Raw genomic sequence first — 25,627 nt, 5'->3', positions numbered from 1 at the left:
ATCTTGGATCTTGGGCTTCATCTTTCAGTCTTTCATCTTTCTGAGGCAATGTCTTGATGTTTACTGCTCTGTATAGGAGGCTAGCTAGCTTGTGACCTTTTAGGGATCCTCCTATCCCTACATCTTACCTTAGGAACTAAGGGATTACAAAATTGACTCAGTTCTGAGAATTTGAGTTCAGGTTCTTCATGTCTGCAAGTACTTTACCATGGATCCATCATTACACAATATTCAAGAATGCCTAACAGAAGGTATTTCCATAAACCACATGTACTGAGAACTCTGGGTGTTGAAATTTTAATTGTGTTGTATTAATATGCAAGGCATAGTGTATTTAATTTAACCCACAAGCACAGAATCTTATGGCTGGGTGAGGCTTTAGCTATCATAAGATATTTGGAAGCATTGAAGTATAAGAATTAAACCATGAGATCTAAACCAGACAGGCTAGATTCAAATCCCATTACTGCTAAATTATGTGATCTCAGACAATTACTTAATCTTCTTGTTTCTTTATCTTGAAAATATAGCCTAAAAACAGTTCTTACCTCATAGGGTCATTATTAAGATTTAATGAGTTAATAAATGAATACGACTTAGAACCATTTCTTTTACATTGTGAACAATTAAGCACTGACTGTCACAATAATTGTTAGTTCAAATCCAATTATTTCCTTTAAATTTATTTTTTATTATATGAAAGAAACCTAAACTATGGATAGTTTCATGATTTTTCAGGATATGCAAAATTTAGCAGCAATTCTGGGTTCAGAAATCAATATTTTTATTTTAGTTGTTAGTGTGTGTGTGTGTGTGTGTGTGTGTATGTGTATGTTATTATTCTGTTATGATGGCGCAAGTTTGGAAATCAAAGGATATCCTTTGGGAATTGATTCTCTCCTACTATGGGTTCTAATAATTGAATTCAGATTTTCAAGTTGGCACTTGTAAGTGCCTTTATACATTTAATCATTGTGCCCCCTTCAGAAGCAATGCATTTTAGATTTGACTAGTAATAGACTTTGTGTTTACTTCTAGTCATGTGTATGTATGTGCATGGGATATATGCATGTGAGCAGTGGTGACTGTGGAGAGGTCAGAGCACAGGATCTGTCTAGAGCAGGAGTTAACAAGCAGTTGTGAGCTGTCTGTTACAGGTGAAGGGTATGGAGAACTGAACTCTGGTCCCCTGCAAGAGCAGTCCACATTCTTCTTTTTTTTTTTTTTTAAATTTCAAAATGTTTAATTTCTTTTTTTTATATAAATATTTTTTCTATTCGATATAATTTATTTACATTTCAAATGATTTCCCCTTTTCTAGCCCCCCCACTCCCCGATAGTCCCTTCTCTTCCCCTGTCCTCCCTCCCACCCCTTCCCACTTCCCCGTTCTGGTTTTGCCGAATACTGTTTCACTGAGTCTTTCCAGAACCAGGGGCCACTCCTCCTTTCTTCTTGTATCTCATTTGATGTGTGGATTATGTTTTGGGTATTCCAGTTTTCTAGGTTAATAACCACTTATTAGTGAGTGCATACCATGATTCACCTTTTGAGTCTGGGTTACCTCACTTAGTATGATGTTCTCTAGCTCCATCCATTTGCCTAAGAATTTCATGAATTCATTGTTTCTAATGGCTGAATAGTACTCCATTGTGTAGATATACCACATTTTTTGCATCCACTCTTCTGTTGAGGGATACCTGGGTTCTTTCCAGCATCTGGCAATTATATATAGGGCTGCTATGAACATAGTAGAACATGTATCCTTATTACATGGTGGGGAATCCTCTGGATATATGCCCAGGAGTGGTATAGCAGGATCTTCTGGAAGTGAGGTGCCCAGTTTTCGGAGGAACTGCCAGACTGATTTCCAGAGTGGTTGTACCAATTTGCAACCCCACCAGCAGTGGAGGAGTGTTCCTCTTTCTCCACACCCTCTCCAACATGTCCTGGATACCCCATCACACCAGTAAAACAAGATTTGGATTTAAAATCACTGGTCATGATGCTGGTACAGGAACACATGAAGGACATACTTAAAGAAATTCAAGAGAAAATGGATCAAAAGTTAGAAGCCCTTGCAAGGGAAACACAAAAATCATTGAAAGAAATCCAGGAGAATACACATTCTTAACTGCTGAGCCATTTCTCTAGCCCTAATAGTTTTTCTTTTTAAAGGACTACTAGGCTTTTAGAGAATTGGAAAGAAGCTATCAGATTTTACATGTGCCCTTCACTCTCATGCCTTCATTTGTACCCTCCCTCACTGTGTCAATAATGTAATCATTGATTTACCCAGTCAAATTATCACCACTCAAAATCCAGTCTGTACATTTGTCTATAGGTTAACCCTTAATGTTGTGCATTCTATGGGTTTGAACAAAAGTCCTATCACATCCATCTGGTCCCTTTTAGGCCACATTGAGGGTAATTTTACACCCTAAATGTCTTCTGTTCCTCATTCATTCATCTCATTTTTACCTTGACCTCCGACTCTTATTTACAAACATGTTTTCTAGGATTTCATATAGTGGAATCATGTAAAAATTTCCTCCATAGCATTTCATGGTTTCTTTAATTTTAGTACTGGAAAACAATCTGTTGCCTTGATATACCACAGACTATTTATCCATTTATCTAATAAAGAACATTTTGATTATTTGCAAGTTTGGGGAATTAAAATTATAATTCCTGCAGAACCCTCTGTTGAGGATGTTTTAAAAAATAGACTTGTAGGAAACGGTCAAGCAGTTGTATTATTTTCTGTTGTTGTCATCAGTGAAGGAGCACTCAGGTTGCTCCACATTCCCACAAGCAAGCAGTTGGTATCGTCAGTTTCTTGGGTTTTGGCTGTTCTAATGAGTGCAGTGATATCTTACTGTTTTGCTTTGCACTGCTTTGAAGACATATGACACACATGTTTTTATTTGCTTATTTGCTTTTGGTTTTCCTTTTCAATGAGGTGACTGTTAAGTTTTATGCCCACCTTTTGAATTCTATTGTTTGTTTGAGTTGATATAATTTCATATCTTAGATAAGTATATATTATAAGATTTGTCTTTTGTAAGTATTTGCTAGTTTTCTATGGCTTGTCTTACCATGATTTTTTCAGTATCCTTCACATACAGTAAAAAAGGTGATTTTAATGAAGTTCAGTGTACGAATTCAAGAAAGAATTTGTTCTTTCTTGGATCACCCTGTTAGTATTTTCCTTAAAGATTTATTTCTGTAGGTTCAGCATCCTAGAGTGTTGCACTGTACAGGTACTTTCCCCGGCATTTTGGTTTGTTGTCTAGGACTTTCTCATGCTGTGTTGTTCCTGTGCATGTGTTGGGATGTCTGCCTTTGTTCCATTGTGTTGCAGTCTTAGTTTGTTAACGATTAGTTGACTAAGTTTATGGATTTATGATTAGTGGACTAAGTTATGTGGATCTGTTTCCATCTTCTCTATTCTTTTATACCATTGATATTTTATTTACTTTTTCAAGAGTCACACTGTGTTGATTATATTATAGCTTTTCGATAAACATGAATTTATCAGACAGAGCAACAAGGGACAAGATGTATGCTGATATATAGGCTGACCTTGAACTTAGTATGTTGCCAAGGAGGACCATAACTTTTGCTTCATCTGCCTCCACTTCCTTTAAATGTGGGATTATAAGGATAAGACAGTATGTTCAATTTTGGCAGATACTGACTGAATACAGGCCTTTGTGCATGCTAGGCAAGCTCCCTGCCAACTGATCTATATATCTCCCCACCCAACATGGTAAAGTTATTTTGGTTATGTAAAGGAATACATTCTGAATATTGTAGTACAGTAATATGCTAAGCCATATAAAATAATTGTTTTACAGATAATATATTTAAGGTCGTTGGTATCAAAATATAGCACTGGAATAAGTCAAATGCACCCTCTTACCTTTCATTTTGTGTGTGTGTAAATTCCTTTAGAAAAACTTACTCTATTTAATATTTTAAATATTTATATTTATATTATTTATATTTATAAGTTATATAGTCAAACTGTATAGAACAATATTTAGAAATATGGGTGTCTACACAGATACAATACTCAGATATAGTATAGTGAATCAGGAGTTGTTTTGAAAAAAATGAGGTACTTCCAACCAGTTCTATTTTCTGATGTTCATCATCCCACAGCTGAAAATATATCACCACTTTAGAAAAGGCACCTGGGAGTTAGCAAAGGCTATGAGGAGCATGTGGTGAGACCAGTAATATAATTAGCACTATTTTTCTAGAGCTAGTGCATGTGAAAATTTGGTTAGAGGTATAGTATAAAGAGTTTCAGTTTTTTCTTTCAAGGAAGGTTTATTTAAAAGCACCAGTTTTAGCTTTTATTTTTAATAAAAGATGAAAGGTTATTTACTATAGTTTCAGATCCATATTGTATGGAACTTTGTCTTGCTTGAATGGTAACTCCTAATGGGTTTATTTCTCTGGTATACTATGTATTAAATGCATTGCACCTGTTCATACAGACTGCATTGCATTGTGTGTTTGTGTAGCTGGATGCCTCAAACAAGAAACCAGTCTGCTTTCTTCTCGGGTACTAGCCTATTAGCAAGTTAATTAAACTTAATTCTGTTTTTGTCTTATAGTTTTGTTTATGGTTTTGGTTTAGTTAGTGAACAGTGATTTTCTTCTTTGCAGTTTTTAGTTTTGTCTGAGATCAGTTTTCCTATTGTATGGAGTCTGTTTCTTACAGTCTCCTTTAAGACTGCTCTGACTTTAAAATCATTACTAGGCTTTTGTCAGAGCAGATTTGTTGACATTTTTCTCACATTCAAAAAATAAATTTGAAAGATTGCACAAATAAGCTATGTAATTCCTTATTTCCTGCTAATATGCAAAAATGTATTTATGATAATTACACACGTACTGTGTGCCAGAGCTGAAACAATACATTCCTCATAATGGAGCATAAATAAAGAAGGTGGAGCCAGCTGCTCTTAGACTGTTTATTTGCAAGCTGTAATGCTATAGAGAATATACCTTCTTCACTCTGTTAGTCTGGCAATACTGAACCTGTTGCTGCATTAGACGAGTTGCATTTTCCTGGATAGGGGAAGGAGGGCTGTCTGCTGTCTGGGAGGAGGGCTTTGTCTGTGCCTTTCTCTCTCTCTGTTTCTGTTTTTCTTTCTCTCTCTCCTTCTCTTTCTCTCTCACTGGCTTGCTTGCTCTTTCTCTGTCTTTCTCTCTCTCTCTGCCCCCCTTTCCCTCCCTCTCTCTTGCTCTCTCTCTCTCTCTCTTCCCGTCTCTGTGGTTTGTAAGGTAGGTTGCAGTGTGTGTATATACACAACATCAAGAGCAGGAAAATGGACTCATTAGAGAGGCAGGCAGTCATTACCACTCACACTGTACTTCCAGGGAGACACCGATTATGAGAAGAGAAACTCAGCGCTGGGGAAGAAGGTAGGGGCAGACAACTTTCATAAAAACAACCCTGCCTCCTCAGGCCCCCTGTATTTATCCTCTTATTTACTCCACAGTGTTTTTAGGCTTGCTTTCTTGAATTTTAATTTCTGTATTTAAATTTGACAGACCTAATGCTAGCTTGAAATTTGGAACATCTATAGGAGGCCTACCCTCTACTGATTTTCTTAATTATTTAAGGGTGTGACCTTGTGATTCAGTTTTATTAGTTTAAAAATAATTACAAACAAACCTATTTTTCTTACTAAAGTAATGAGTAAATCAGAATCTTTCACTCTTTTAAAACAAACTCCTCCGTATGTTTTTCTCTTTGCTTTTCTCGTCTGTTTATGCAATTCCATCTGTCTGTCTATATATCATGTTGTCCTTATTTATTGCTAACGGGATTTTGTTAGTTATTTGCCAGTGAGTCTTAGCTGCAGTGCCAGTGTGGGTACTACCAAAATGAGCCTCTTGTTCTTTGTTTTACATTGAAGTTTAAAGTCCATATTTACAGTATAAATCCTTGAAGCAGGTTGCATAGTTTATGCCAGCATGTTTATTTGATGACATTGGACATACGGTGAGGGGTAGCCCCTGAGGGTGGGCAGGAATCAAGGAACTATTTTTTTGCTAGCACACATGTAGAAATAGTGCATCAGGGGGTTATAGTTTCAAAGAAATTGTGGCTATTTTTTAAACTTTTTATTTCACAGATAGATTGTTGCATTTATATGGGTATTACTGTGGTCAGTAAGAATACAAACTTTCTTAACAAGAAGTTTTTATCCTGGGACAGTTTCCTTTTAGTATGTTACTGCCTGTTTATGCTTGGGGAGGGAGGAGTGGAGGCTGGCCGTTTTAAATTTTTTTTTAAACAAAGTAGAAGCTATGGAGTGTATCAGGCCATTTTGTGCAACAACTGTAAGTATTCCCTTAACATATTTGAGTCCATAAATAATGTATTTGTTATTGCATATATGTATTTGAGTGTTTTTTCTTTTTATTTCTTTTTTCTTTTTATGGTGGAAAAAAGTTATGCTTGAAACCAGCTTGCATTGTTGAGGAATTTTCTAGAATAGTGCATTTTCAAAATTTCAAGGAGTAGTTAAACAAGGTGGATTTGAAGTATACATTTAGATAGACTTTTATGTAGGTTTGTACAAAAGTAAAACTTTTATTCATCTGATAAAAAATTAAGTCAGACAGTGAGGCACAGAACTGTTTTCAGAATATATGCGAGCAGTGATAGGAAATGAGTGCTGCTCTGTGGAGATCTTTGATGATAACAAACACCTTTTTGTAATACATTATTTATTTACTATAAGTAGCAGACTTTCCCCTGTTAATTCCATTAGGCCTCTCTGACAACACAAAGAAGTCCATAAAGCAATATTCTTAACCCACCTGGGACAAGAGAGCAGACTCCTCAACACACTCTCAAGGTTCAAACCTAGTAAAGCGTTTATTCAGAATCCATTATTATGGGAGGCTAGTGAAGTTTTGCTACTCAAAGTCTTCTTTACCTCTTCTTTAAAAAAAAAATATACTTAGACTTTTCATTTAGGTTTTTTTTTTTTTTTTCTTTTTTCTCCACTGTCTTTTCAGCTGGCAAGGCCACCCTTGACCAAGAGCAGTACAGACCTGAAGTGCATTCAGTCAGGCCCTTTCAGAGTTTCTTTCTTCTTCTCCTTCTTCTTCTTCTTCTTCTTTTTTTTTAAATCAAAGGTCAAAGGAAAGTTTGAGGGAGGCTTTAGGAAGTGTGTATTAACACCGTGCATAGTTGGTGTTTTGAAAAGAATTTTTCCCTTTTCAGACTGTGACCCAAAAAGTTGTTTCAGAACTGATAGGTCAGAAGTGTGTCTGTGTCATACACCTGTTATTTTTGGCATTATCTCTTGAAGAATTATCTAAGATGCTCTTTTAGATAAGAGAAATCTTTTACAGATTGTTTTTGTGCATGTGTGTTTTGTGGAAATATTGCATATTTATATACATAATTCATATTTATATGGGTCAAAGAATCATAGATGAATTGCTGATAGAATTTTAAATATTTCACATTGTGTTTTTACATTAACCACAAGTAAACACCAAATGCTGTAACTCCAAAAGAGAATGGAATTTTTTTTACCTTCCAGAAAGGATAAAGCAAGGAAAATTTTAGTCATTTCTGTGGTGGTTTTAATTTTTAGAATGTGCTTTCTTTTGCATTATAATTCTTGGTTGGCTTTCAGTAAATCGAAAATATTTTTAGGATGAAAAATAATCTTGCCCTTTTCTGGGAGGAACTGTCACAATCTAAATGCTGCAGGACATTGTAAAATGTGCATAAGTAAACTTAAAGCCAGTGCCCTCTGCTGCACAGGGATTTGGAAAGCTGAAAGGCTTGCGTCACAGGAGGGCTAGAGAGTGCCAGAAAAATTCATTAACTAGCCTTGCTGGCTACGGTGGGCTCATCTTCCTGTTTAAGTCTTGAAGCCTTGGTCAGGTCACAGTGTGTTTCATTTTAATGTTAGAGCAGACAGTTATCTAACACACCCACATGAGGAAGTACTCTAACGCAGTTATTTCATGCTTTGCCATGCCCTGTAGCTAAAACAATTTGGTATTGAGTGACGTGTGTGTGCTTTTTAACTCCTATCCGATGAAAATCAGCTTTGGCTCTTTGAAAAGCACCCAAACAGTGGAATGCCAAACAGTATGATTCAAATGCTAAGCACATGCCAGTTTAAACTTTCTAATTTTTTTTAACTGAAGGGCGAATCAGTATGATTATTTTTAATAGAAAGACTATGTATGATTTCCTGGATCTTACTCAATAGTGTTTCAAAAATTGCAGATACTTTTTCTCCAAATTTTTTCTTCTGCAGAAGCCTATATTCATCAAAAGGAAAGCAGCTGCATACTTTCTCCCTGAAATGTTAACAAATAAATGGCATTTCTGTTTATTTATCTATTTTTGAATTTTAATGATTAGTCCTTGTGCTAATTAACAAATTCCTGTATTCATAAAATCTGGCACTATATAAATAACCAATTGTGTGATTATCTACACATGTTCTGGCTTTCTATAAATATAGAATTTATTGGTAGATGTGTCCATGGACTGGCCCAACCCTGAGTTGTGGCTGGTCATGCTGTCACATAGGAAGCCAAATTTAGGCCCTGAGCAACGTGTTGCTCCAAGCTCTGGCAAGGTATGTGGAAGCAGCATCTGGCCCCTATGCTCACTGTGATCTTTTCTGGCAAAGGGAGGTCTGCTGTTGACATTCTTTGAATACTGCTGGTTCCAGCCTTCTTCATTTGTTAGCATGGCCTCTTGAGAGTAGCTGTTGATAATGGGCATTCGAGCTGCCCCACCTTGGACCTGCTTAAAAATGTACAAATTATAATTTTTAGTAGAAAACATGCTTTGTTTAACATCTGGTAAAGAAGCCCATCCTAACTTTCTTAACTAGTAAGGACCTAAGCTATACCCAAGAGGAAAAATCTGAATATTTTCAGTTATTTGGCTCTATAAAATGCAAACAAATTTTAGAACTTAGGTATCACAAAGAAACAGGCTATCCTACAGTAGTGGAAGTACACACTGTCAATTGTGCAAGGTAGACTTGTAAGTTATCTCTCTGTTAAAAAATAATCTTGAGCTAGCTCATAAAGTAGCAGGTTTCCATATGTCTTTTTGTCTATACTTAGTTTCGGTTGACCTTGGTGGCACCCACTTTCAGAGTTCCTAACCTAGTCCTCCCATCTGCCTGTGTTTTCATGTGCAACTACCACATTTTAATGAAGCAATCTGTTCTTTGCTTAGAGGCCAAGGCCTTTTAAATATTTTTTTTTCATTATGTAAGACATTTTGGTTGTTATTATGTAATCCCTTAACTTAGCCAGGTACTTTTCATTTGTGACCCAAAGTCTAAAGGCTACATGCATATTCTACACATTCTAGAAAACATCTGACTTCTTGTCCTGGCACACAAATGTCCTATAATCACATATCAGTATTGATACCTATTATATTTAATGTACCAAGAATAATTCCGAGCTGTTTCAGAAGCAGTAGAGGCTCTAAGAAGGAATAATGCCACCTACCTGTTATTACTGTAGAGCATGTGGTACCCACCACAGCAGGTGTTCAAAGCAGCATTCAAGGGCTTAGATGTGGGACTTTTTCTGTGACTCTGTTCCTCCTGTGTGGACAAATTGACAAAAACGTCTGCACTCAGCTGAGGGAAAATTATGCTTGATTTTCATTCCATAATATCTCTTCTACTCCAGGACGAGTAGCTCTTTCGTAGCTCTTTGGTTATTCTACAGTTCACTTGAAAGTCATCAGCTTGAAGACATGGAACTTTTGCCTTTCTTGAATCTTTTGACACTCAACTGAAACTCTAGGCAGTGTTCTGTAGTTCTGTTAAGCAATGCAGCTCTTACATAACCACTTTAACTCAAGACAAAGTTAGCAACTTTTCTACATAAGAATATCGAGAAAAGGAGCAAGGACAGTAAATTGATCAGTTCCCATAGTTGGCAGGTGGAACCAAGCACATTTTTATTAACAGTGAGTGCTTTCTGTAGGTAATAGAAAGGGTCGTGATTATTATATACTGTTTGCCTTTCTGGTATAAGAAGTAGTTTTGGCATTGAAGACATCATCTGTGTCTTCAGATACAATGAATCTAGTGTTCATATTTCACATTAAGCAGTTAAGTATCAAGAATTTATTTGAAAAGTTCTCATATTAAACTTCTGATATGAGTTATATTAAAAATATATTTATGTATAGTAGAGTTTACAGTTAGAAAAATAAAATGATGCCCAATAAATTGAAAACCATACAAATGGGAATAATTACAAATTACATATAGTATTATTTTGCCCTTAAAGAAACTCAATGTGAACCTTTTTTGAAACCATAAAATTTGTTATATAAATGTTAACAGTTAGAAGTCTTTAGTTTTTCTTTTTATTAAATTACCATAGGTTTCTGTTTTTAGTTTTCCTTTTAAAATATCATATGGATATACAATTTAATTGTAATTTGTTGTTGTGAATTCATTTTGTAGTTTGATCTTTCCAGCAAATAAAATGTAACTGACAAAAATTACAGGAGTGTTTCGATTCATATGGGTATGCCAACTCAGCCACTGGTGAAAATAACTAGCAGAATGCTTCTTCAGGTTATGTGATTCTTTTGGTTCTCATATGCACATGTATGGCTGTCATTTAAAATAAAAACTGTATGGCTGTCATTTAAAATAAAAACACACCTGACTTACATAGACATCCTTTGTTGTTGTTGTATAAACAGAAGTTAGGCAAATGCTGTTGGGAGGGTTGCTTTACACTATTTCCTGGTGATTTATTTTCTTTTTAAAATACTGGACACACTCAAACTCCTCTTAATTCGGTAAATACACTTCTTTTCTGTATATACTTTTCATGTCCCTATGTTCTTGGTCATATATTCTTATGACTTGGGTTTCAAGTAGGATAAAAAGAAGTAAAATACTTGTAACATTTTGTGGTTTCTTATACCAGCAATGATCTTTATTCCCTCATTTCATCTCTACAAGGGAGAGAAATCGGTGTGATTAAGAAGGAAATTGAGATAAGTAATAGTGAGTGTGAGAGGAGCAGGTGAAAGAAAAATGCTTTGTGTCCAACTTAGGGAGAAGCTATTTGACGCATTCCTACAGCTTCCGTTTTCAACCTGCTAAAGCAAATAGATCTAAATACTCTGTATATCCCAAGACAGATTCTAATGGTGCCACCTCAGCAAGGTCAGAGCAGCAGTCAAAACGACTCACATGAGTAGTACTCTCAGGTCCAGGCTTCTTTCTGTCCTTTAATCCTTGGGGTCTGAGCTGTGAACAGTTCTTCATGTTGGCGAACAGATGTATTTGTTCTGTAAGAAGTCTTCCTAACAAAGCAGTCACCAAAGCAGCACCATGAGCTAAATTAAAGTGGGTGAACTGATCCACCAAGTTTGTGTGTGTTTCCTCTTAAAATAAAGCCAAATAATTTTATATAAAACAGCAACCGAAACACCGTCTTAAACTTTCTGTCAGACAAAATGGATTCATGTTTTGTTTTACATAAAGGCTTTCTGAAACCAGTTTTTAATAGCCCATTCTTCCCTGCATTCTGCCCATTTTGTGGTTTGCTTTGCAAATGTTGAATAGATACAGATAATTCTTTACTTTTAAGAAAAAATTATACTCTTATGTTCTCAATATACCCACCAATATGAAGATATCTAGGACCTACACATAATAGTTTCATTCTATCAGTTGGCCATGAAACATATGAACAAAAGTTTAAAAACTATTTTTTTTTCTGTTATGTTGAGAAAAACCCTAGTTTGCTGAAAAAAGTGCTTCCTTTGGAATCAGGTGGCATTAATTAATGCAAGAAAGGATTTAAAGTGGCTAAATCTGGAGGCCTTGTTTTTTTTTGACTGTGATTTTAAATAAGTCACAATCTCTGTTTTGCAGGGTTTTTTTTCTTTGACAGTGAAGCAGTAAATCTCTGATTCTATTTTTTTTTTTTTTAAGTCTTAAACAGTATGATTTTGTTTTAGGTCACTTATTTGTAGCTCTCGCTGTTCATAGTTTCTGTTTATAAGCTAAAAGTGCATGAAGTTTGGGTTCATAATGGTGGAAGAGTAAAAGGAGCCTGTGTGGTCTAAGAGCGAGGGTATAGCACATTAGTTTTGAGGTGGTGGGTATCAGGGTAAGTAAATGTCACAATATATTATTGGTCTTATTTAATGATCCAATAATTGCAATAAACCAAAAATTCTTTTTTGACAGACTAAAGGATGTAATTGCCTGTGGGTAGTCTGATAAAAGACAGTTTTAAGTAAGTGGAGTGCAACATAGCTTCTGTGGCTCCTCTTTCCCACTGGCCACTAGATGGAGAGGCGGTCCATGGCCACAGCTTGGCCGTGGTACACATTTCAGAGTTTCTACAGGCAAAGGCGAACTGTGTGTCTTTGAACATTTTTATGAACACAGACATGGTATTTTGATGCCATCAGAGGATATGTTGTCTTCTGTAAAAGCATGATGTGATTTTCATGAAATTGAAAAAGATTTGTTCCTCCTCAGCCCCCTGTAAATACTGGCAAGCATGGGCGGCCAGTGTCCCAACTCTGGTTTTAACTGCCACAATAGACCCCTTTGCCTCCTTCAAATTTGTCCATTTAGAGAGGGCCTGGAATGAATGTCAGCACGACAGTGCCACCTTGTGTCCCCGTTGCTATGAGAGTAACTAATGCATGAGCCAGTGAAAAGGGAAGAACTGGACATCCAGAAAAATATTTGCAATTTTTTCTAAGCCTAGATTTTGCATTCATGATACAGAAATCCTTATGAAGTGTTTTAGTGTGTTTGAGAATTCTTAATTCTCAAGAAAATGTTAGGATCTGTGTATTTCCCCCTTCTCATGCTAGTGCATATTAAACATTCTTTTAAAATGCTGAGTTCAGAGAGGGATGTATTTAACTTAGAATTAGAGATGGAGAAGACAACAAATAGAGATTTTTACCTAGTTCTTACCGCTTATAAAACTGAAACTCAGCACATCAGACACAGAGCTATTACTTCCTTTGAATTCTGATGGGAACTTTTATATGCATCCCTGTAATACTACTTCTCACGTTCACTTGTCATTTTTCTAAGCATATAGGCAGGATAAGCCCTGGGCTGGAGGATGAAGCTTATGTATGAACTGTCATTCTGGAACCTCTGGCATTCAGAATACTCACTTGAGTTACGTGGGGTCCATATGAATACTTATACTGGGTAGTTTATGACACATTCATTTTTACACACACACACACACACACACACACACACACACCCTTACTTTACCCACCCCTCTAAGATTTAAATAATTTTTAAAGCATTTCTCTTTTGGAAGAACACCTTTTGATTTAACCTCCTTTTCAAACAATCCTTTCTAACTTTCTCTTTGATATGAAAATGAGTTTTTCTTCTCTTTTTTAAATTTTTATTTACTTATTTATTTTTTGTGAGTGTGCGCGCGCACCCACGCACGCACAGTTGGCCAAGTCAACACTCAGTTTCTAATTCCAGCTTCACAACAAATTTCTTGTGCTAATGTGACTGAGATACTTGACCCTACTACATCAGTATATAAGATCATTGGACTGATCCGGTTGATTTGAAGGGTGTCAGCTCATGAGTTTGGAGGGCCTGCTCTTGTGTTTACATTATTTTTATACCTTTGGCATCTCAAGTTTTGAATTATTTAGCTATAGTAGCTAAAATTAAATTACTTGTTGTTGACTTGTTATTTTGTGACTTAGAAGAAAAAACTCTTCATATAGGGGTTAAATTTGATATGGAGAAGGGAATTATAACTTAGGGACATCGTTAAGATTTTGCATTTTATTAAATACTTTGATTGGGCTAACACCATCTTTCTCTTTTAAGCTATAAAATAAGTAGAATAAATTTAAAGACCAACTACTTGCCATCTACATATTATTTCATGCTATTTTAAACTTTATTCATAACTTTTAAATGTTAGTGTTAAGGTTTAAATTTCACATGTTTTTTTTGTATGGAATTTATGCCTGGGTTTTAAGTCCACATATTGCTGAAAACTCAAACTTAGGATTGGATAATTCACTTAATTTTTAAAGTTTGCTTAATTTCAATTTTTAAAAAAGCAATAGTAGATGTCACCTTTCCTATAAATTCACATAAAGTCATTGTGAGCATTCAATGAGTGAGTGCATGTCTGAAAAGCTTTCACAAGTAGTGAGAGCAGTGTACAAACACTCATGAGTATCCCTGCATTACTGCTGTCACTAAAGAAGGAATGATAAGAAAATCCAAGTTCGAGCACAACACACACCTTAAGAATATCCAGATCTGGGTGGGACATTCTTCATTGGAATGCTTCTCTGTGGCAGCAGACTCTTTAGAGATGTTCTTGAGATTTTCTATATTTTGCTTTAATAACTAATAATTGTAAAACTAGACTAAAACTACTGTTTTTTAAATAACTTTTTAAACTTACTGTTCACTCGTTACTTTTGATCATGATATTATTAAGTATAGAGGCTAATTTTAAAAATGTAAGCAATTATGGAAAAAGTTTTCAAGTATTTAAATATTATACTTTTTTATATTACATTATATTACTTTATATTATGTATTTAAGTATTATATTATATGTAGTTCATTGGGTTTTAAGCATCAGGGTACGTAATAATCACCCTACGGCGTTTCTTAAAATTTAGTTATCCAAGCTCCATCACCAGTAATTGCTCAGTGTAACTCAGGAATCCTGCACTTTAGCTGGTTCAATCAATTCAGAAAATTTTAGTTGACTTTTATGTCATATAGCTACAGATGTATCACAAGCAGCTGGTGAGTTTTCATATGCATGGATTCCAAGGTCACATGTATCTTACAAAAGCCACTCCCATCAGTTTTTGTTGCAAACTGTGAGAATTGTTGCTTTTTGTTTTTTAAAGGTGTAATATTACAATATGTTTATTATTGCATCTGAATTCAACTTCATAAATCATATGATTCTTTAACAACTGTATTTTACATGTGGAAGATTAGTCAGTACTGCCATATATTAAAAGTTTAGTCTTGTTTTATAACCAAAACTTAAGGAAGAAGGAAAACAGTTATTGTTTTTCACACAAATTACTTAATTTAGTCTTTACCTACAAGTCTGTGTGTAGTGATAGTCTGCCTGTGCTTCAGATGAACACCCATGTAGAAACCATTGTGACATTAGTTGACACTGTGTACATTAAAGTTGAGCTTCGGGGTCTATGTTTTTTTCACTACATTATGTTATCCCCCCCCCCCCCAATCTAATGACCATTCATCGGATTCTCCTTATGTTAAGTGGTAGTATCTAATTTTGGGAGGCATAAATGTGTGTGAGCCACTTGCTATAATAGTTACTAATTAAATCATGTTGATGGAAAGAAATTCTTACTTTTCCATTGAAAATGATTTCTGGCTGGAGGTAGAATAAGGTACTAATAATCAAAAGGAGCCTACAATAAGTATAGCCTACTAACTTTAATTACTGAATTCTTAGATAGCTTTACTTATGGGACTTTGTAATCCCTATACTAACATGATGAGGTATTTCCTATAAGAGAAGAAATATAGGCTTGTAATGGTTAAATGACTCACACATGATTGCATATCTAGTAAGGGGCAGACTTAGGTTAAATAAGGATTCAGTCTAATATTGATAGCAAAGTCAGTGCTCTTAATATATTATCAGTGACTTTAAAGTCATACCTTACAATCATGGTATACCCCAGAATCAAGTGTAACATTAGTTAAGCACAAGTCATAAAATGCTAGTAAGCTTTGTAGGTGTGTTACCCTTATAGGAACATACATACCATCTTGTTATATTTAATGAGGTCAGGTGTTTATTTCTTTAATCTGTAAAGTCTGAGTTAAAGCTCAATAATATACATGAATCACTTTAAATGATCTTTTGTTTGCTTTTTTCAGTGCTAAATTTCTTTAATGGGATAGAATTTGAATGAAAATTTAAATTTTATCTAATCTAATATATTAGGATACACAAAATTTCATATCACAGCCATTGTTATCGGTCTTAAATAATTGGATTATATTTAAAATATGATGAAAAATAGAACCAGTGCATCAGCAACTTCAAACGGTTAACATACCTTACCATGGAGTGTTTCAGATGGTCCTTTTTGAAAAGGAAAGTCTGTGTGTGACAGCCTGAGTATGCAGTGTGGTATATGAGCTTGTATACTTCACACTTATCTTTGAATAAATGGCTAAACATGTAGTGTTTATGCATTTTATAGACTTAATAATACTCTACATGTATTAGAGTAGTCACAGTGTAAAGAAACTCTGGTCTGTATCATCTATGTTTGAAAATAACCACAATCTTATAAATTAAGATACTTGAATAGTTTGGAAGTTTTGATGACAAATTAGTTCATATATTAGAAATTGTGTGTGTATGTATGTATGTATGTATATAAATATCTCAAGATTTACAGGGGAATGTAATCTGTTCTTTAGAAGAATTTCAATTTTGGGGGATTTGGGTTACATTTGAAATTCTAAGACTGACCTTTTCTCAAATTACACTCTTTTAGGTTGTCATCTAGGGAAGAGTGAAGGGTAGATCTTAAAATTAAGAAGTTTACCTACTCTTTTATCAAATATAGAAATTAAAACATGATTTTGTAAAAAGTTAAATTTAGTAACAGAGCATGAAATGGGAAATTTTGTCAGTAATTTATTTAAGCTCCACAGGGAAAATTCTGTGGGGTCTTTGAATATCTTAAATTTATTTTGATTTGAGACCAGCTTAAAGAGCATGTCTATCGTAAAACAGTTCTCTATTTTTCTGCGGAAAATTCCACAGGAGCTAGTAGTGGGAGGTAGTATACCAACAAGGATCCTTTTGGGGCCAAATAAGCACTTTAACATAACTCACTCCTTTCCATTTCTTAAGCCAAAGTGTGTCTTGCCTATTGGGCATGTTTAATTTTAACAGCTAATTTTATTTCTTTGCAAACACACAAAATCAGAAAACTTAATGGGAAGAGGAAGGTATTACTGGTATTGTGTAGGTGAGGTTTTGGCTCAAAATAAAATGTAAAAAAAAAAAAAAAAATGTAGCCAGTACAGGGACCTGGGAAGCAATTGGTTACCCTTGCTTTGCAGATTAGGAAGGAGAAGCCTACATAGGTAAAATGACGAGTTATGGTTACACACGAGTTTTCAGTGTTGGGCTTGTACTAGAGCTATTTCTTCAGTGATGAAGAAACTCTTTAACATCTCTGCAGCCTATTTCCTCCCTCCTCTTTTCTTGCTGTTGCTGTAATATCTGAAAATTATTCTCATGATAGTTTCAGGCTTAGGTAGATTGTCAGGTACATTTTGAGCGTGAAGAATGTTTAGGACAAGCTGATGTGTAAGGCCAGTGTGCATCCTTTTAATCATGTGTATCTCTATTTGGAACATATATCTACAATCATGGAGTTAGAAACAGAGTATGTTGAATAAGTAGATATTGTGCTTATCGCAGAGCTCTAAATATGGAAATCAGAGTGAACACATAAGTTTGAAAAACAGCTTCATAATCATATTATATGGATTTAGAGTAGAAACATTAATTAGAGCTTTAGTCTTCAAAGGGTTTATAACTTCCTCAGATATCTCCTCTGTTTGAACCTTGTGAGAAAATTTCATCTTGGTTTCCATTTTAGCTGTTGAGGTTATATCTAATAGGCAGCGTCTCACTGTCACGGTAAATACAAGACTCTGTGGATGTTGCAGGGTGTGAGAAATAGCATCACATTTCATCTTACTAGTTAATTTGTGCCAACTGAAACTAAAACCTGAGTTTTACTTGGTCACTGGAAGCTAACTCAGTAACTGCATTAAAGAACTTAGAGCAGATGTCATCAGAGTGTCCAGTCCTCTAAGCTTTGACTAGTAAATGTATGAGTTATTACCAAACCCTAAAGAAGATCAGGTAGATGGTTCTCATATTGACATATCCATAGCCATCAGAGCCTTAGATTCTCTTTTAAGAATTGAAATTAATTAATTGAGGCCAAAAGCAGCCATACCTTTGATTCACAAATGTGTTGTATTTGAAAATAACATCTAGTTTCTTTGTAGGTAGGGCCTGCTGACAAGTTTGTTGTGTTTTCATAGCTCAGCAATGGAGTCCATCGCAGTGGCACGAAGGGGCCAGTGATTAGGGCGAGCAGCTTAGTTTGAAGCAGAACGCAGGCTTCTCACCTTCCATTTAAATTCACACCAATTGGCAGGAAGTTAATTGTGGTTCTGTAAGAAATGTAGAAGGCTTAAACTAGAAATAGCTAAAGTAGAAGTAACTAAATGACATCTTTAAAGAATTTTACTTATTTCCTACAGTTTGCATTTAGTCTTCATCTTTATTAAGTTTTCAAAATAAAAGATGAAGTTGACAGCCTTAAGGAGATAGTAGTCTTAGCCTAAAAACTATAAAATTATAGTTGGTGCAATTTTGGTATGCTTGGGGACAGATAAGTATGCTCTCTTATCTACTGCAAACTAATTGTTTAGTTAAAAGTCTCTAGGAAAGTAAGTACTGATGCCAAACAAGTCACTTATGGATAATTTAGAGCATAAAAAAGAGGTAGCAGTTCAAAAATTTCCTTATCCGGTGTTTAAAATTATGAACTTAGATTTGAATGAGAGGGAGAGAGTATTTGACTAATTGCCATTTAAATGTGCAGCTCCAGGTTTGTGGACATCTCTATGAACCAGGATACAAAGACCATAGAAAAAGATTCTTGTTTGGGAATTACATTTTATGTGGTTAAAAACACTAAAGAAGTTTCTTGTTATAATAAGGTGAAAGTGGTTACCAAAGAAACAAAAGTTTCTTATATCTTGGCCTGAGGCAAATGAGGCATATTAAGCTTAAAATGAATTCTTGTCTCAGGAGTGCACACAACTCTTATTAATGTCTTAGAAATTATGCATAAATAGGAGAAAAGGAATAGTATTTTCAAGATCCATTTGGGAAAGCATCTATTGGGGTACAGATGCTATCTAATTTGTAATGTGGATACTTAAGCCTCAGTCAGATTTTGCTGTTTTTACCTCTTACTGGGTCTTAACATTGTGCAGAACAACTTGTTTTTGTCTTGAAAGTGCCTTTCTCTTCATGATAGTCAGGGTTCCGGGTGTCCTGAAAGAGTTAAAGTAGTTTCCAAGAGTGCCCAACTTCCTTCCAGGGAGAGTGAGTGCATGTGAGCTAGTCTGGCTCCAGGATATGTGTTCACATCCCAAAACCAATTTGGCACAACTTAAAATGTCTGCTAGGCAGAGGATTCAGTGTTGTTAGGCCACGCAATTAGTGCTTTATTTCATGAGCACCAAATTCACCCAATAGTGTTTTGTTGTAAAGAAGAGCCTGAAATTCACATAACGGGTTTCATTTATCAGAGCCATATGGGACTCACCATCTTTGGTTATATTTGTAAGGCTTTCACAAAGAAGAATCCTGAGGCATCTCAGATTTCACGGATTGGAGGGCAATCTGGATGAGGGTCGTTTGTTTGGAAATGATGAACTATCCTTTCATATGTAGTCTCCAATTTCAGTAATCCTTGAGAAGATCCAAAAAGCCAGCAAAGAGTTAAGTAAGCCTCAGCTTATTAGCTTTATTGGACAATAAAGACCATGGTTTTTATTCTTAGATCTGGTTCAAATGCCAAGTGCACCTTTGATGTTAAAATTTGGCCACCTAATCTCTGTAGTTTGTGATGTGGCCTGTATGAGAAGGAAGGTGGGTTCTAAGCAATTTTTTTTTTTTTGGTCACTTTCTGCTAGTCCATCTTGGTCATATGTCAGTGGGTTGCTGGGAAGCTCTGAGTAATATAGTGAATTGAAAATTTAACCATGGTATTTTTTATAGCTGATAATTCAACATTATTTCTATGCTGCCTCTTTTCCTTAACTGTGATCTTTAAGGGGGTGTTACAAGGTGTACCCAAAAGTGCTAATATAAATTGATTTAAATACTTTCTTTTTGTTACTATTCTGTAAACTTAGATATTTCTTATAAGATATTCCTTCTATGATTCACTTGGCTAATACTTTTTTTGGTTTCGTAATTTACTTGGCTATTGATGACTTATAAACTAATGTTTAAGCATTCATTAATTAAATATGCTTTTGAAGTATAGAGTACTATTATGTAATAATGGCAACCATTAATTTTATTATAATATTTTCAGATATTTTTAATTGTTGGTTCTGTAGACTTATTTATTTTTTGTTTGGGAGCTCTTGGTGCTACCTTATAAATCTGGCTACATTTGAATATGTACAGGTGGTTAATAGCACTGTGACAGTCACTGCTGCTGGTATGAAACTCATATAAACTTCATAAGCGTGCTGATGTCAACTTTAAGTTATGATTTTGGCATTCACTTGAAATAAGTTTTGCTCATTTTCAATATTTTTTATTGCACTTGCTTTTACTTACTATTATTGAATTTATACTGAATACTTAAACACTTCTCTAGTTAGCAGTCTCATTATTAGCATGTTTTAGTTTTTTCAGAGAATGATCACTGATTTTTTTCAGTTATAAGCATGTTGAATAACTCAACTTAAATAAAATTTAGCATGCTCTTTATAAAAATTTCAACTCTACATTGATACTAATATGCATTTTAAATACTATTTCATAAGGAACAAAATATTTATTGCTGTCCATTTCTTTGCTAATGTGTATTATACTGGGCAAGAGTGCTTAGCTATCCCTGCCCAGGACATCTGGAGTGGGTACACATGTGCTGCTATGCGCGGTTTACTCATTTTAGACAATGGTTCTGCTGAACAATAGATTATAACAGCTGAAATCAACGGAAGCATTAATTGTACTAGGTGGTTGACTGTCTTATGATCCCCCTTTTTCTGTATTTTATTCTTATTCAGATGTTCTCAATTTAATGCATATAATCAATAGTTATAATTCTTAAAATTAAGCTTTATTGTTTTCTTATTTCAACAAATAATAGGTATTGTGCCCAAAGGAGATACAGTTTTTCTCACTCTATTATGAACTAAAAACAAACTCTTTTTGATGATGCTTGACATATTATATAAGGAATTCTGAAACATTTCCTTTGTGAAAGCAATGCAGAATTTGGGATTGTTGTCAGCAGCAACAAGGAGTTAAAATGGTTCTGACATTCAGGTTAGGATATGTAGCTCTAGATAAATGGTGTTTTGACTGGACTTTGGATTCACTAATAAAGTACAGGCTGTGAAAGAAGATAGAGTGTGTGGCAGTGTAGATACAGTTGTGATACCAGAGATGCAGTCCTAGTGAATCTTCCTGACAAAGGACACAGGATGGAGGATGAGGAGTGCAGTAGTGGATGGAGTGTGTGTGTGTAGGTGGTAACATACTTGGATGCTGTGAAGACAGTGCTAAGCAAAATGATCGGGATTCTTTGCTGTTTGATGTCTGTAGTAGCCCAGCTTTCTGTATTTTCTTGAGGTTCTCAGGTAGCGTTGTCGAGTGGCTCTTGTAATTGAGATTTATCATATACATAGGATCACAGATCATTTGTATTACATAAGAATTTTATTTGCTTGTGATGACAGACCTTTTTGAGCTTAAGGCATAGTGAGTTTCTGTTCATATCTTATAGGCAGAGTCTGTGTTGTTCTGTTGGAATGGTAAGCATGTTTGCATGGGCAGCTGTGTGAGAAGCGTGCCCACATGGACCATGTATGGAGTGGCTACCTCTAGCTCCTAAGTCTGTTGCCTTTTTCGTCTTACTAAGTTATGCTTTATTCCCATCCCCATCCCACTCAATATTTTCTGGGCCAAGAATGAATGCTTGGCTTTATCAGTTTATGTGATTTTATATCCTTTTGTTGTTTTTCCTCTAAGTTTGATTTTATGTTAAGAATTAAGGCCCAAATATGATGAATTTTAGTTCTCACACCCAAGAGATGTTTCTATTTCTTCCCTGTTGGTTTGTCTATGTTTGCTAACCCCTGATAGGCTGTTCAGTGAGCACACTTCTCTCTCTCTCTCTCTCTCTCTCTCTCTCTCTCTCTCTCTCTCTCTCTCTCTCTCTCTCTCTGTGTGTGTGTGTGTGTATGTGAGAGAGAGAGAGAGAGAGAGAGAGAGAGAGCGAGAGCGAGAGAGAGAGAGACAGAGACACACAGAGAGAGACAGAGAGAGAGGAATTAGCTAATTGGTGTTAGCAGAAATATTTTCACATGTTTTATAAGCAAAGTGCAGTAAGGTATATAAATGTAGATATGATCCACACACGCGAAAGCTCACAACTGTTACTGCTCATGCATAGGCGCTCAGAAGTAATTAATGTTAATAAGATTTTAATGTGCTTGTGAGATCATAATGAGGAGAAATGAATGCTCTGATTAGGAAAAGGTAACTGTGTGTGTGTTTTGGCTTAGAACAAGATTTCAATTTTTATAAACCGCAATTTTAGAACTTGTTTGTGATTGCATCAATTGGTTTTTATTTTCAAATTAGAGGTCTGTTTAGCCATTTGTATGATTAACCAAATAAATGGGTAAAACCCTGATCATAAGGAATAGTACAGGTTTTCATTTGTAAGGCAGTGTCACTGTTTAGTAAGGCTGTTTTGTCTTTTGCCATTTTACCAGTTTAACATCTCTTAAAACCAAAACTACAACCAAACCATACAGCCTTTTCCAGTAGCCACTTGTGAGGACAGTACGTAGTTTTATAGACTGGTACCTCTCGATCCTATAGATGACATCTATAGGATCTATAGGACCAGAGGTACAAATACCCTCCTGCCCCGCAGTGGTGGTATAACTGGTTCCAGTCATATGTATGATGCTTTTCAAAGTGTTCATTTAGAAAGATACTAAATGCCCAATATTTTTCTTCCTCAACATAATCTTTATAAATTTTAGAGGCTTATTGTCTTTTGTTTAAAGTATGGTATTTCAAGGTAAGCAAAGACGCTGTCTCAAAATGTACTCCAATACTACAGTCAACAGCCAGGTGATAGACTGGCTTAAACCCAAATGTCTTAAGTACTAGGGTATTTCTTCACAATATTGTATGAAAAGTAGTATTTACAAATATTTACAATGCATCTGTATTATTACTACTTTTAATGATTGGCTATTATAAATGCATTTTAGGGCCTTTGCTCTGTGGTCCTTAGAAATCACATATATATTTTATAATATGAATAATAGAGATATTAAAATATTATAAATATTATTTTCAAATTTAAGAAAAAGTTTGGATGTAAATTGAGATATAAGGTACTGTAGTTGATTTTCAACTAGGTTACAGTCACAGAGAAGGCTCTGAGTTTTTTATTATAGTATTTTTTGCTTGGATTTAAAAAAAATAGGAGGAAGTGTTAAAATTGCTTCTACCAAGAAAAGAGAAATCTCTGTCCCTTTCCAACAGTTTTAAGGTTTGCTGTCTATTGAATTCTGAGAATAGTAATTATCTCACAAAACAATTCTGTTAATATTGATCAGTTGAATTTTTGGGTCCTATCACAGAGACGTACAATTAGGAATAGTTTTCCTATCCTCATTATGTAAAGACTTAGTTTTTATGTTCTGTTTTTTAGTACTTGCATGGTATCTTATGGTAAAATTTCTCAAAGCATCATGTACATTTCTAGGTTTTCAGTCCTGAGTTAGTTGTGTGCTATTTTCTCACAATTGTAAATGATTATGGTTTTATAATATGTTTTAATATTTAGTTTGTTCCCTTCTTCAATCCACTCATTACTCTTTTTTTTCTACATTCTTTGTTTACATTCCATATGATTTTCCCTATCCCGGTTCCCCCTCCCTATAAGTCATAAACCCTCTTCCCTCTGCCCATTCCCCAGTCAACCCCTCCCACTTCTCTGTCCTGGTAATTCTCTACAATGCTGCATCAAGTCTTTCCAGGACCAGGGCTCTCTCCTTCCTTCCTTCTTGGGAATGATTTGATATGTGAGTTGTGTCTTGGGTATTCAGAGCTTCTGGGCTAATATCCACTTATCAGTGATCGCATTCCATGTGTGTTCTTTTGTGAATGAGTTACCTCACTTAGGATGATATTTTCCAGTTCCAACCATTTGCCTAAGAATTTCATGAATTCATTATTTTAAATTTTATTCCACTGTGTAAATATACCACATTTTCTGTATCCATTCCTCCACTGAGGGACATCTGGGTTCTTTCCAGCTGCTGGCTATTATAAATAAGGATGCTATGAACATTGTGGAGCATGTGTCCTTATTGCATGCTGGGGAACCCTCTGGGTATATGTCCAGGAGTGGTATAACAGGGTCCTCCAGAAGTGTTATGCCCAGTTTTCTGAGGAACCGCCAGACTAATTTCCAGAGTGGTTGTACCAGCTTGCAATCACACCAGCAGTGTAGTAGTGTTCCTCTTTCAACCACATCCTTGCCAACGCCTGCTGTCTCCTGAGTTTTTAATCTTAGCCATTCTGACTGGTATTGTGACTCTAACCAAACAAGTGAAAGATCTGTATGATAAGAACTTCAGGTCTCTGAAGAAGGAAATTGAAGAAGACCTCAGAAAATGGAAAAAATCTTCCATGCTTGTAGATTGGCAGGATTAATATACTAAAAATGGCCATTTTGCCAGAAGCAATATACAGATTCAATGCAATCCCTATCAAAATCCCAACTCCATTCTTTATAGAGTTAGAAAGAACAATTCTCAAATTCATCCGGAATAACAAAAACCCAGGATAGCTAAAACTATTCTCAACAGTAACAGAACTTCTGGGGGAATCAGTATCCTGGACCTCAAGCAGTACTACAGAGCAATAGTATTAAAAACTGCATGATATTGGTACAGTGACAGGCAGGTAGATCAGTGGAATAGAATTGAAGATCCAGAAATGAACCCACACACCTATGGTCACTTGATCTTTGACAAAGGAGCTAAAACCATCCAGTGGAAAAAAGATAGCCTTTTCAACAAATGGTGCTGACTCAACTGGAAGTCAGCACTCATTACTCTTCTTGTTCTGCTTTCTTGATCAGTTGGTATTTCAAATAAATAGTATAAACAGCCAGAAGAACTTGTATAAAAGGAAAAAAAACACCTTGTGAAATTTTCATGTAATTTTAGATGCTCCTGACTTGACACAGACATAATCATTATCTTTATGGGGGTATGGTCTCTTATACAGAAGCTTCCATATATTTAATAACTTTTGTATCTTTATAAATATTCTATGGTTTTTTCATATAGATGTAATCATTTGTTACTAAGTTTCTTATTTAGTTTTCTGTTCTTACTTTAACCCTGCTTACTTAGCTTTTTATATACTTAACATCCTAAGAAGTGTCTTCTCTCCCATCATATTCTCTACTAGCTGTGTGCTTGTACATAGAGAAAATCCTGTTTACATGCTAACTTTATGGCTTCCTACTTTACAAAATTATTTTACTTGTTTGTGGTGGGTGTCCCAGGGTAGATTTGAGACTGATTATAGCACACAACATCTAGGAAACTATGGACAGGTTATTTTGAATGTCTATTTAAGTTACTATAACAGATTACCATCTGTTGAGTCACTTACAAGTAACAACAATTTATT

At 35.3% G+C, this 25,627-nt stretch overlaps 1 protein-coding gene across 4 annotated transcripts in view; it reads left to right on the top strand.

Annotated features, from left to right (window-relative positions):
• Positions 1-25,627, top strand: part of Zbtb20 (zinc finger and BTB domain containing 20) — a 786,764-nt gene that overhangs the window by 28,044 nt on the left and 733,093 nt on the right. Inside the window, exon 1 of one of the 4 annotated variants that reach the window (XM_052158176.1) lies at positions 5,147-5,440. The exons of the other annotated variants lie outside the window; for them this stretch is intronic. The gene's annotated coding sequence lies outside the window, so the exon portion shown is untranslated. Of the gene's footprint in view, positions 1-5,146; positions 5,441-25,627 lie in introns of those variants that run through there. 4 annotated transcript variants of the gene reach the window in all.

The sequence above is a fragment of the Apodemus sylvaticus genome, chromosome 15, assembly GCF_947179515.1.
Source record: "Apodemus sylvaticus chromosome 15, mApoSyl1.1, whole genome shotgun sequence".
Lineage (NCBI taxonomy): Eukaryota > Metazoa > Chordata > Mammalia > Rodentia > Muridae > Apodemus > Apodemus sylvaticus.
This window is presented reverse-complemented; position numbering and strand designations above follow the sequence as displayed.